This window comes from Oncorhynchus gorbuscha, linkage group LG18 (assembly GCF_021184085.1).
Source record: "Oncorhynchus gorbuscha isolate QuinsamMale2020 ecotype Even-year linkage group LG18, OgorEven_v1.0, whole genome shotgun sequence".
Classification (NCBI taxonomy): domain Eukaryota; kingdom Metazoa; phylum Chordata; class Actinopteri; order Salmoniformes; family Salmonidae; genus Oncorhynchus; species Oncorhynchus gorbuscha.
This window is the reverse complement of record NC_060190.1, coordinates 29,689,968-29,703,773: the sequence shown is the minus strand read 5'-3', so window position 1 is coordinate 29,703,773 and position 13,806 is coordinate 29,689,968.

Genomic DNA, 13,806 nt, shown 5'->3' with positions numbered 1-13,806 from the left:
ATGATGACAACACCACCCCAATGGGTGTTGCTGGGCAGCTTCAATGTGGTGCTCTTATTCTTCTCACTTTGCTCGGTGAGGTAGATTGCTGCTGTAACTTGATGACCCTTCACATACCTAACCATTTCCTTGGCTCTCTTGTAGAGTGTATCCATTGTTTTCAGTGCCATGATGTCCTTGATAAGCAGATTCAATGCATGAGCAGCACAGCCACTGGTTGTGATGTGAGGGTAGGACTCCTCCACTTTAGACCAAGCAGCCTTCATGTTCGCAGCATTGTCTGTCACCAGTGCAAATACCTTCTGTGGTCCAAGGTCATTGACGTCTTCCTTCAGCTCATCTGCAATGTAGAGACCTGTGAGTCTGTTCTCCCTTGTGTCTGTGCTCTTGTAGAATACTGATTGAATCCACTCTCTTAGATCTGAAGATCTTTTATATCAATAGCAGTCAATTATTAATCATTATTAATTGTTACCTTCAATGAGTCTTATCTGAATGTCATAAAATTATTGGTTATCTGCATAAACCCTCATAATTTATGAATCATTAACATGCAAATTGTCTTAATTATTTACTAACTAACTAAATAATCACAGAAAAATGTAAAAACAAACAGTAGATATTGGTTACTAACAATGATGGAAAAGTCCCTAGTGGGCTAAGCTGATGTGACGGCTTGGTAGACAAAGGGAAGGGGGTGTGGACTGAGAAAGAACGGGAGCGGGGGGGGGTCATATATACTGGTGGAGGGAAGAGAGAGAAAGTTTTTTTTATGACCCTCACCCAACAGGGCAAAGTCATGACAGGTGTATGCTGGGGTGAAGAACATTCAGAAATATCTTCCAATTCACATTGCCTGTGAGCATTAGAGGTGAACCATTTGCACACGCAGCTCGAGCAAGAGATTCATCAGCATTTCTCTGACTACATTCCTCCATTGAGTCAAAAAAAATTCTGATTCCAGGAGGACCGTGAGCTGTTGATATTGATAAGGTGTCTGATTCATCATTTTCACCTAGTAGAGGGACTTTTGTCAGAGGTTGCTGATTTTGAGCGCTGATGGAACTTCATGCACTCGGCCAGATGATTCTGTATCTTTGTTGCAATCGTCACATATGATTTGGCACAGTATTTGCAAATGTACACAGCTTTTCCTTCTGCATTAGCTGCAGTGAAATGTCTCCACACATCAGATAGTACCTGTGGCATTTTCCTATGAAGATTAGAATAAAAGGAGTAAAAAAAACAAGCAAATACAATTTGTTTCCGACTTTTTGCAACCCTACCTATAACTTAAGATAACGGTCCATTGTTGTGTTACTCAATACCTTATTGTTTTACTATCACATTAGTAAATGAGTGAATTCCAACAATATAAGGTTAGACACTAAAATATATTCTATGCTTTGTTTCAAAAGCAGTGATTGGAGTCACGTTTTATTAATCAAAAACCATCAATCAACATTTTACTTGTATTATTGACACAGCAATATTTTCCTTCACCACCAGATCACATGTAGATTCAAAACCAAAGCACAAACATTAAGTTTTTCTTCCAAACTCTTTTCTTTATTCGACAAAGACAGGGTATAGGATATTATTATACTACTGTCCAATCAGATTTTGTAATTCATGGTTTCTAAAAATGGTGTGATCTCTGCGAGTCAACAATGTGTCAGAATGGGAGAGAGAGAGAGTTAAAAAAATCATCTTTAATTGAACATCATATCCGTTAGTGAAGCACAAAAGCACCTTCATTAGCCACATGTAGCAAGATGTAGCAAGGAGAGGAAGATTGTAGGTCTGGAGACTAAAACACTCACTTTTGCACAGGCCGGATGAAGGGAGACGAACCTCAAGGAGATGAAGGGAACTTTGATGTCACACTCGGGTCTTCTTTGAAGCCGCACACTTGTCCAGAATGAAAGATGGATCTGTGTGTTGTAGATTTGGCCAAGCAGCTCGCACCTTTGAATAAGTATAGTAGAGCGGGGCTCTTCTTTGTGTTGTTCCATTTTAATGGAGATATATCTGCAAATATATCTGGATGTCCACAAGCAACTGGCCTAGAGAGATAGAGCATCGATACCGACTTAAAAAAAACCTGGCCCTCATTGATGCAAGAAAAAGCAACGTGTGTTACAGCTGTCCAGATCAATCTAGCTTTGTTCTTAGTGTCAATATACTGTCTAAATAGTGTTACTATATAATCTGACTCCCAAAGAAGAGTAAACAACAGTGATATGGCTTTTTTTTTTAAGTTTATGCAGTATTCAAGGCAGGTTCACCCTTGAAATACTCATATTTGGGGTGCTCAGAGGAAGAAAATAATGGGTGCAGAAACTGACAGTGCTTCCCCACAGGCGAAACTGGATCTAATTAAGAGGTGAAAAATTTGGAACGTAATGAAAACGCCACAAATCTCGCTCTGCTTTGCAGCATGGGTAATGCGGTCTTAAATAGATCAATTGCCTCAGCTCACAATGTCGAGAGGGAATCCCCCCAAGGCTCTAAGTTCATCTCCATCTCTGTGAGAGCCAGTTGGCAGGCTTTTCATTTTTTAGGATACATGGCATTTTTGTTTTGTTTTGTTTCTGGGGGTTTCACAAAGGCCAGTAAAGATTGTGTGGAGCTGATTATGGGTGATATGTGACAGAGTTTGGCTAGAGAATATAGAGCTGGAAAGATTAAGATCAGGGATTGAGTTAGGATCTGCTTTGTTTGCTCCATGGAGATGAGTAACAACCAAACTATAGTTATGGACTCAATCCCAGACTGGGATATAAAGAAGCAGTCAGAGAGAATGTAAGCAGCCAGAAAATGACAGAGCAGAGGTTTCCTAACGTTTTCACTCAGGCCAAGCTTCCAGCATTGGGGAACATTGCCTGCCCACCCACCCCAGGACAAGCACTGCTCATGACTGTTCACACCGTTCTTGTTGGTGGAGATAATATTTTGTAGGGTTAAAGCGTATTTCCTGCACTTCTATACATTTTGTCATGGGGTGCAGAGAACATTTTGCAGTTTTAACGCAAATCTACTTCCAATTCTATTGCATTTTGCCATGTCTAATGTTAATTCATGTGATATTTGAGTGACTCAAACATTACAACTAAATCTATGGGCTAAAAAATGTTAGCTGGCATGGGCTAGTTGATCTGGGCATTTCTGACAGGTTATAAATAGCTCCCCAAGGTATGCAATGACTCACATGACCAGAGGGAAACTGATTATGCACTCCCAAATTGTGAAATGGCACCTTGTGCATTCTACTATTGCAACTTTCAAGAGTACGTTGAAAGCCGGACTAAGTTCCATTTAAAAATGCATAAAGATAAAAGATCCTCGCGCCCCACATTTTGGGAACCTCTGATATAAAGGATATGCTGTATTGATGATGAAGATAATCCAAAAAGGAGTCAAAATCTGTATTTAGGTAACAGAAGCTTGTGATCTTAGACAGTGTCAACCTCTGTTAGCCGTGTGTGTGTGTGTGTGTGTGTGTGTGTGTGTGTGTGTGTGTGTGTGTGTGTGTGTGTGTGTGTGTGTGTGTGTGTGTGTGTGTGTGTGTGTGTGTGTGTGTGTGTGTGTGTGTGTGTGTGTGTGTGTGTGTGTGTGTGTGTGTGTGTGTGTGTGTGTGTACGCACACAAGTGGGTTAAAACCCCCAAGGACCATGGCAATTTAAACATCAGCTTACTATTTTATATGGAAACAATAATAGGATGAAAAGCATTTAAATGGAAAAAGAGGTGATGATATTCATGGGTTGCTTGTTTCGTCACAATAATCTTAGTTGTAGGACTGATGCCCATCTGAGCATTCTACTCATTACAGTCTCAACAGGTGCTGATGAAGATTTTGTCTAAATTACATTACTGTGTCTTAGTGACTTTTTAAAAGGAGGCAACAAAAGGTTGTCGGACAAGATTTTGTTTACAACAAAAGCTAGCTAAGATTGAGGGGAGAGGGCCAATGTTTTTGCGAGCTAACGTTACCATTGCTAGCTATTTCTGACAAACTGTGCAACTCATTGCAGCATTGCCATCTCTCTAAAGTAAACTTGGCAACATAATGATGGTAAAGTTGTTTGTTTACTTTAGCAATATCATCGTATTTCCTGGCCAATATAGTGTAATTTTGACAAAGCAGTCATTATTCTCCATTCAGAAAGACTAAGCATTAACCATCAGTCGGCCATCAATATGTTGCAGCCTCTGTAGAACATTGATAACAATGGCAACAATCCGGCCGAGTGATGGAGGTGCAGCCTGTCTCCTTTTCCTCTGCTCTCACTCTCCTCCAGTGTTGTTTCTGGCAACGGCAAATAGATATTGATTGTCCATGGGGGCTTCTCAAGCAAATGGCTAATATCCATTGGTAATCGTATAAATCTTATAGTTCATACACTAAATAATGCAGTGTGAAGATAATAAATAGTGTGTGTGTATTTGTGCACTCCGAGATGTGTATGAAAAACCTGTTTTCAGGGACTGGTTACCCTCTCTGAGGGAAGACAAATGGGAAGGAGTATGTGCAAATGATTCTAATTTATATTCCTGTGTTTTCTCCTCTTTTGTTGGAGAGAGTATTTAATCCTCCTGAATGACAGAACAAGAGAAAGTTGCTGAGAGACAAAGATGCTGCGAGATTTACCCGGGAGGTAAACTGAACCATTTGTCTCCATTCTTTCTCCTTGTGTCTGAGAAGGAAGGTCTCCTTGTGTTTCTGTTCTGGCTGATGCAATCTTAGGTGACAGAATCTCGTCCAGGACAAGATGAAGGCTTTTTAAACGCGGCCTGGAAAATGGTTCAGCACAGAATTGTTTGTGGCTTGTTTTTTTCCACTCCCATTACTCAGTGGAAGACACATTATTCCACTCCCACCAGTCACTGTAAAGTAGCAACGTGCATGCTCCGTCCACCTGAGGATCTCTCCCTTTACAGCCATCTATTTCCTGTGTTTAGGGGTGCAAAATCCACTTGTCACTTAAATCTCGTTGGTTGCATTCATTTCATGCGACTCTTTCCCACTCTTGCTTGTGCCATTTGTTTTCTCTAACAACCGTGGAAATGTTTCTATGGACCTATCAAACACACTCCGATAAATGAATGAAATGGGCTCAATGGAATACATTGGCTTTCTGTTGCATCTATAAGAAGGCTTTGTCTGGGATTTAACGCACAGTCTCGACGCTTACGTCACAAGAAAGAGAACGCAGGGGCAATATCCCCGATCTTACTAGTGCACATATCTTGCTTTTAGGTAGGTTGTACATAACATAATATCTCTCACACACCCTTTAATCATAAACCCAAATTGAGATTTGATTAGTTTGATCATCTCCTCCACCCATTTATTTTCATATTGCATCATCAGTTTTTTTTTCATAGCGTCTATGTCTCCCTAAATTTGGTTTTCGTACATCTGTTCACATATATTCCCGGTTAAGGTTCAGACATTTCAGTTGCCCAGGCTGAAATGCCCTATTGACAGATCCCATTGAAAAACATTACTGGCTAAGAGGTATCTCAAAAATGAATCTGTCCATAACACAGTTATTTTTTTAGATATGAGTTTGCACCTATACTGGCAGTAAGTTGAGACTGGGAACACTGCAAGGTGAGATGGAAGGTGTGTATGGTGAGACTTAGGAATAGTTGGATATGTCAATTGACAGAATAGCCAGAACCCCACACTCCTCCTGAATTGTCCACAACAGGACATATGCATGTCTGATACAGCTTGGAATAAGTGGCATAACCAATATTTTTTTGTGTTTTTGTTTTTCCTATAACTCCCCCAAGAGCTCTATTTGCTGAGTCGGCCAGGGCAGATGTGCCGTAAAATTATCCTGAAAATTTGCCACATTTTCATTACCTGAAAACAAACGAGCAAACCCTTTCTCCCACTCATTTAGTACTTGTGTGATATTGGAGTTCAGCACCCCCTGCACTTCCCTGACTCCAATTGTAATTTTCTTATGTCGTTTTGTTCCTAATTTATTTATGTGGTTCCAGAACTGGGTTTATTGCCTGTATCTCCTCAAGGTGTAAGCCAATAAGACTTGTTTGGCTTCTACATGTTCCTGGACATTTTTTCTAATTTCTCATTATATCACAAAATGCTCCATACCACACATCTAAATCAAATATTGCTTCTTGACATCTTTGCAGAATTTCAATGAGTTCTAACAGAGCTCTGCATGCTATTTCAGAACATGGAAAGTCGTTTGGCACATGTATTTTACATTACATTTAGGCCTATATTTATGTATTATGTATGTATTAGGTATGTATTTTTTTCTGAGTGATACACAGTAAAACCTGGTCGAGAATGTTCATGGCCAACAGAAAAGACAATAAATAAAAGAGAATCAGGAAGTCTACTTTTTTCTCTAATTAAGTCAAAACATTTGCATTCTTCAACCATCTGTGTAGGGGGTAAGACCTTAAATTTCAAACAAGTTTCTAAACAGTCGACCACAGCTTTTCATTTGCCAGACAGATATGGATGTAAAGTTATTGCTTAACGGGCATATCTTTCCATTGATGACACACATTTTAGAGTCCCGAAGGAATTTCCCCATGATGAATAACAAAGCCATCCAAAGCAACACATGATGGAATATCATCTATCATTTATATAGTCATCTAACCTCCCAATTCGACTGTTAAGATCCCCACACATGTAAACTGCATCTGCTTCTGTATATTCTGTAGGTATACTTGACTTAACAAATGACTACAGAAGGAGGATGCATCTCTACCGCATGTGGACTGTTCAGGTGGCAAATAGCATGAAAACACAACAAAACAATAATCTGACTCCCTAAACGCAAACAAATAATTCATTTTCCGACTTTATCGATGATTTCTATTTTAAATGCTTTCATCAAATCAGACCTTACACATATCCCCCACTCCCCCAGATAATGGATTTTTTTCCTGTTGTGTCCATACCATACATACCCTTCAATGTTATTTGTTTCTTGCCGAAGCAAATGCGTTTCATTTATTGAGATAATATCTGGGTTTAAGGATTGTAGTATTGTTGCTCAAGGTAGTCCATCCGTTAACATTCCAATGCACTATTAAAATCTAATCACGTAGGGGATGGGAAGCTCCTCAGTATGTAGTAGGTCTGTCCACCCCATGTCCTTGTCCTCGCTGTCCCTCTGGTTGGTCTCGTTTCATGACTCATCCACTTCCCGTGACAAAATAGTCATTATCTCCTGGGATTCCCTCAGCAGCGTCTCGAAGTTCAATTCTATAAGGAGGTGGGTGTGGGACTTGGTCATATGCCAAATCTTTTTTTTTAGGTCACAGGCCATTCAAATGTTTTTTATGGGATATTCAAAGTAAATTTTCACGGATTGCAGTTCCTATGGCTTCCACTAGATGTCAACAATTAGAAAGGGTTTCAGGCTTGTTTTTTGAAAAATGACTTAGTAGTTGTAGTTTTCAAGGGGACTCTCATTTTGGACTGTAGTCTTGTGGCGCACGTGGATGGGGGGGGGGACTTTGTTATTTATCTCAGGTATTGAACATACTACATTTCATCTTACATTTTATCGTTTATTTACATATTAGGATATCTTAGGATTGATTAAACATGTTGTTTGACTTGTTTGGACAAAGTTTATTGGTAACTTTTGGGATTGCTTTGTCTGCATGTGGAACGGGTGGATTACTGAATCAAACGAGCCAACTAAACTGACTTTTTGGGATATAAAGAAGAACTTTATCGAACAAAACAACCATTTGTTGTTTAGCTGGCACCCTTGGGATTGCAAACAGAGGAAGATCTTCAAAGATAAGTGATTTATTTTATCGCTATTTCTGATTTTTGTGACGCCTCTGCTGGTTTGGAATATGTTTTTAATGCTGGTGTATGCAGGGCGGTGTCCTCAGATAATCGCATGGTATGCTTTCATCGCCGTAAAGCCTTTTTGAAATCTGACAAAGCGGTTGGATAAACAAGAAGTTAAGCTTTTAAACGCCCCACCTAGCCCAAAGGGGACATCTTCTCCAGGACCGCTGGATCGATTGACACTAAATTTGGTATATATCATCTATGTACCCATGTATTTAAACGCAATGTTTTTTCATGTCCCAACAGCGCCACCATACTTTATAGGTTACCTAGACTCAAATCCCTGAGCATGAAAGTTACATTAAATGGTACCCGCAAAACACCAGTCTCAATGTCAACAGTGAAGAGGTGTCTCTGGGATGCTGACCTTCTTGGCATAGTTGCAAAGAAAAAGCCATATCTCAGACTGGCCAATAAAATAAAATATTAAAATGGGCAAAAGAACATAGACACTGGACAGAGGAACTCTGCCTAGAAGGCCAGCATCCATGAGTCGCCTCTTCACTGATGACGTTGAGACTGGTGTTTTACGGGTACTATTTAATGAACCTGCCAGTTAAGTTTTGTGAGGCTTCTGTTTCTCAAACTAGACACTCTAATGTACCTGTCCTTCTGCTCAGTTGTTCACCAGGGCCTCCCACTCCTCCTTCTATTCTTGTTAGAGCCAGTTGCAGTTGCCAGCTGTTCTGTAAAGAGAGTAGTACACAGCGTTGTACGAGATCTTCAGTTTCTTGGCAATTTCTCGCATGGAATAGCCTTAATTTATTAGAACAAGAATAGACTTACGAGTTTCAGAAGAAAGTACTTTGTTTCTGGCCATTTTGAGCCTGTAATCGAACCACAAATACTGATGCTCAACTAGTCTAAGAAGGCCAGTTTTATTGCTTCTTTAATCAGCACACAGTTTATTTTAATGATCAATTAGTCTTTTAAAATTATAAACTTGGAATAGCTAACACAACACTTTCCTTTCCGAGATGGCGTAGCAGTGCAGACGTGGTTTGTCGTCCTCCCTTTTACTTTTAGTTCTTTTTGTATATATTTCAATTTATTGTCTATTTTTTACTGAAATATACTTTCCGGTAACATGCCTCACCCAATGTGACACGTATCCACATTTTATTTTACCTTATACATCCTTCATCAGATGCTAGCCATCAGCAGCTAACCAGCTAATTAGTCATTGTTAGCCACTGCTAGCGGCCCTTACCTCCTGCACAGACACCAGGCATTTTTCTTAGCTTGGATAATACTTGCCAGCCTGCCTGTATCGGACTGTTCTCTCCACTACAACGCCAGATTCCTACCGTAAAACCTGGACCTTTACTCATGATTATCACAGCTAGCTGCCACCGAATGACGCAGCCCAGATGCTAGCCCTGAGCCAGGCCCACCTCCCTGCCTACTCCGATCACTTGGCTGCTCAGCTGATGCCTCCCAGACTCTACCCCCAACACGGTTAGAATCCACTACTCCACCGGATCCTTGCCGTAAGCTCTGGACCTTTGCATCGGATCATTGCTGCTAGCTACCTACTACTGAGTGGCTATAGTGGCTAACGCCCCTGTCCCGAAGCTCGCACCAGTTAGTCGCGAGCCAGACACATCGCCCGGCTAGTGAACAAAATTACTACAACTGCAATACATACCTCTGTCGACATCTGGCCCGGACCCTATATTGACACGGTGCCCCGCCGAACCACCAAGTCTGGTCCACCGAAGTAACTCCATCCTCAACCGGCCTTTGCCGGACGTCGGAGAAAATGCTTCTACGTACCCCGGCCTACTAACTTTAAACAATATGTCTACAGTGTGCTAGCGTAGTAACGACAACCCCGTGGCACCCCTGTTCCATCTATTGCTGGTCACTGGACCCTATGATCACTTGGCTAAATAGCTGATGCCTGCTGGACTGTTCATTAATCACGGTACTCCATTTAGTTTATTTTTTATTTATCTGTCGGCCCCTGCCTCAAACTCAAGCCTTGTGTGTAGTTAACCGACCCTCTCTGCCCATTCAGCTCCATTTTACCTGTTGTTGTCTTAGCTGATTAGCTGTTGTTGTCTTAGCTCTCCCAATCAACACCCGTGATTTCTTTATGCCTCTCTCTAATGACAATATGCCTTGTACATTGTTGTTTAGGATAGTTATCATTGTTTTAGTTTACTGCGAGTGGGACTAAGGGCTCCCCTTAGTCCCACTCAACATGCCTCAGATACCTCCTTTGTCCCCACCTCCCACACATGCAGTAACCTCACTCATCACAACTAGCCCGTCCAGAGATGCAACCTCTCCTATCATCACTCGGTGCCTGGGCTTACATCCACTGTACCGGCACCCCACCATACCCCTGTCTGTACATTGTACCCTGAATATATTCTACCACACCCAGAAATCTGCTCCTTCTATTCTCTGTCCCCAACGCACTAGATGACCAGTTTTAATAGCCTTTAGCCGTACCCTCATCCTACTCCTCCTCTGTTCCTCGAATGATGTGGAGATTAGCCCAGGCCCTGCGGGTCCCCAGGCACTCTCAATAATTTACTTCTGTGACCGTAAAAGCCTTGGTGTCATGCATGTTAAAATCAGAAGCCTCCTCCTTAAGTTTGTTTTACTCACTTCTTTAGCACACTCTGCCGCCCCTGATGTCCTTGCCGTGTCTGAATCCTGGCTTAGTAAGGTCACCAAATATTCTGAGATTTCCATACCCAACTACAACATTTTCCATCAAGATAGAGCTGCCAAAGGGGGAGGAGTGGCAATCTACTCCAGAGATAGCCAGCAAAGTTCGGTCATACTTTCCAGGTCTATGCCCAAACAGTTAGAGCTTCTAATTTTAAAAATTAATCTCTCCAGAAATAAGTCTCTCACTGTTACTGCCTGTTATAGACCCCCCTCATCTCCCAGCTGAGCCCTGGACACCATATGTGAACTGATTGCCCCCCATCTATCTTCAGAGTTCGTTCTGTTAGGTGACCTAAACTGGGATATGCTTAACACTCCGGCAGTCCTACAATCTAAGCTACATGCCCTCAATCTCACACAAATGATCAAGGAACCCACCAGTTACAACCCTAATGCAGTAAACATGGGCGCCCTCATAGATATTATCTTGACCAACTTGCCCTCCAAATACACCTCTGCTGTCTTCAATCAGGATCTGAGCGATCACTGCCTCATTGCCTGCATCCGCTATGGGTCTGCGGTCAAACGACCACCCCCTCATCACTGTCAATCGCTCCCTAAAACACTTCTGCGAGCACGCCTTTCTAATCGACCTGGCCCGGGTATCCTGGAAGGATATTGACCTCATCCCGTCAGTCAAGTTAATTTCTGTTCATTTCTTTACCATCTTAAATAAGCATGTCCCTTTCAAAAAATGTAGAACTAAGAACAGATATAGCCCTTGTTTTTTTCAACTTTATTTATCCAGGTAGTCTAGTTGAGAACAAGTTCTCATTTGCAATGCGACCTGGCCAAGATAAAGCATAGCAGTGTGAACAGACAACACAGAGTTACACATGGAGTAAACAATAAACAAGTCAATAACTTAGTAGAAAAAAAATTCTATATACATTGTGTGCAAAAGGCATGAGGAGGTAGGCGAATAATTACAATTTTGCAGATTAACACTGGAGTGATAAATGATCAGATGAACATGTGCAGGTAGAGGTACCGGTATGCAAAAGAAAAAAAAAAGTAAATAAAATAAACACAGTATGGGGATAAGATAGGTAAATTGGGTGGGCTATATACCGATGGACTATGTACAGCTGCAGTGATCGGTTAGCTGCTCAGATAGCAGATGTTTAAAATCTCCAACTCCAAGTCTCCAACTTCAGAGATTTTTGCAATTCGTTCCAGTCGCAGGCAGCAGAGAACTGGAAGGAAAGGCAGCCAAATGAGGTGTTGGCTTTTGGGATGAATAGTGAGATACACCTGCTGGAGCGCGTGCTACGGGTGGGTGTTGCCATCGTGACCAGTGAACTTAGATAAGGCGGAGCTTTACCTAGCATAGACTTGTAGATGACCTAGAGCCAGTGGGTCTGGCGACGAACATGTAGCAAGGGCCAGCCAACTAGAGCATACAGGTCGCAGTGGTGGGTGGTATAAGGTGCTTTAGTAACAAAATGGATGGCACTGTGATAAACTGCATCCAGTTGGCTGAGTAGAGTATTGGAAGCTATTCTGTATATGACATTGCTGAAGTCGAGGATCGGTAGGATAGTCAGTTTTACTAGGGTACGTTTTGCGGCGTGAGTGAAGGAGGCTTTGTTGCGAAATAGAAAGCCAACTATAGATTTAATTTTGGATTTGAGATGTTTGATATGAGTCTGGAAGGAGAGTTTGCAGTCTAGCCATACACCTAGGTACTTATTGATGTCCGCATATTCTAGGTCGGAACCATCCAGGGTGGTGATGCTCGTCGGGCGTGCGGGTGCAGGCAGTGAACGGTTGAAAAGCATGCATTTGGTTTTACTAGCATTTAAGAGCAGTTAGAGGCCACGGAAGGAGTGTTGCATGGCATTGAAGCTTGTTTGGAGATTAGATAGCATAGTGTCCAAGGAAGGGCCAGAAGTATACAGAATGGTGTCGTCTGCTTAGAGGTGGATCAGGGAATCGCCAGCAGCAAGAGCAACATCATTGATATATACAGAGAAAAGAGTCAGCCCGAGAATTGAACCCTCTGGTACCCCCAATAGAGACTGCCAGAGGACCGGACAACATACCCTCCGATTTGACATACTGAACTCTGTCTGCAAAGTAGTTGGTGAACCAGGCAAGGCAGTCATTAGAAAAACCGAGGCAACTGAGTCCGCTGAGAAGAATATGATGATTGACTGAGTCGAAAGCCTTGACCAGGTCGATGAAGACTGCTGCACGTTTAGTATCTTGAGCGTGGCTGAGGTGCACCCGTGCCCGGCTCGGAAACCGGATTGCACAGCGGAGAAGGTACGGTGGGATTCGAGATGGTCAGTGATCTGTTTGTTGACTTGGCTTTCGAAGACCTTAGATAGGCAGGGCAGGATGGATAAAGGTCTGTAACAGGTTTTGCAGCTCTTTCAGAACATCTGCTATCTGGATTTGGGTAAAGGAGAAGCTGGGGAGGCGTGGAGTCGTTGGCTAATTCTTGAAGCACAGCAAAGAGCTGCTGGCAAAAGTCAGCTAACGTTAGCTAACTAGCTAACAGTAAGATTTAACTTGAAGTGACAATGACTTTTTGACAAAATTAGAAATGTGTAATATCTTTAAAAATGTAGCTAGCTAGACTATCTTACCCATATACAGTTGAAGTAGGAAGTTTACATAAACTTAGGTTGGAGTCATTAAAACTAATTTTTCAACCAGTCCACAAATGTCTTGTTAACAATTATAGTTTTGGCAAGTTGATTAGGACATCTACTTTGTGCATGACACAAGTAATTTTTCTAACAATTGTTTGCGGACAGATTATTTCACTTATAATTCACTGTATCACAATTCCAGTGGGTCAGAAGTTTACATAGACTAAATTGACTGTGCATTTAAACAGCTTGGAAAATTCCAGAAATTATGTCATTGCTTTAGTATCTTCTGATAGGCTAATTGACATCATATGAGTCAATTTGAGGCAGACCAATACGAACTCATCTCTCGGCATGTCCAGCCCATTCATTATCTCAGCCCATCATGGCTAGTGGGAAGGTTCCTGTCTTTTTTCGTGGCTAAATCATCTATGCTCGTAATTTAACAATTATATTTGTATTTACAGATGGCATACAAGTTTGCTTTTAAGGCACATGAAAGTGCACATGTTCCAGAAGGCATTTCTGCCAAATAAAAGCATTTTGTTTAAAAACAGTCTACGTTCAAATGCCTTTCCTGTGAAGTAGTGACGCGTAACATACTGAAACAAGTCACGTGTGCAAATTTGTGTACTTTTTGGTGTGTTT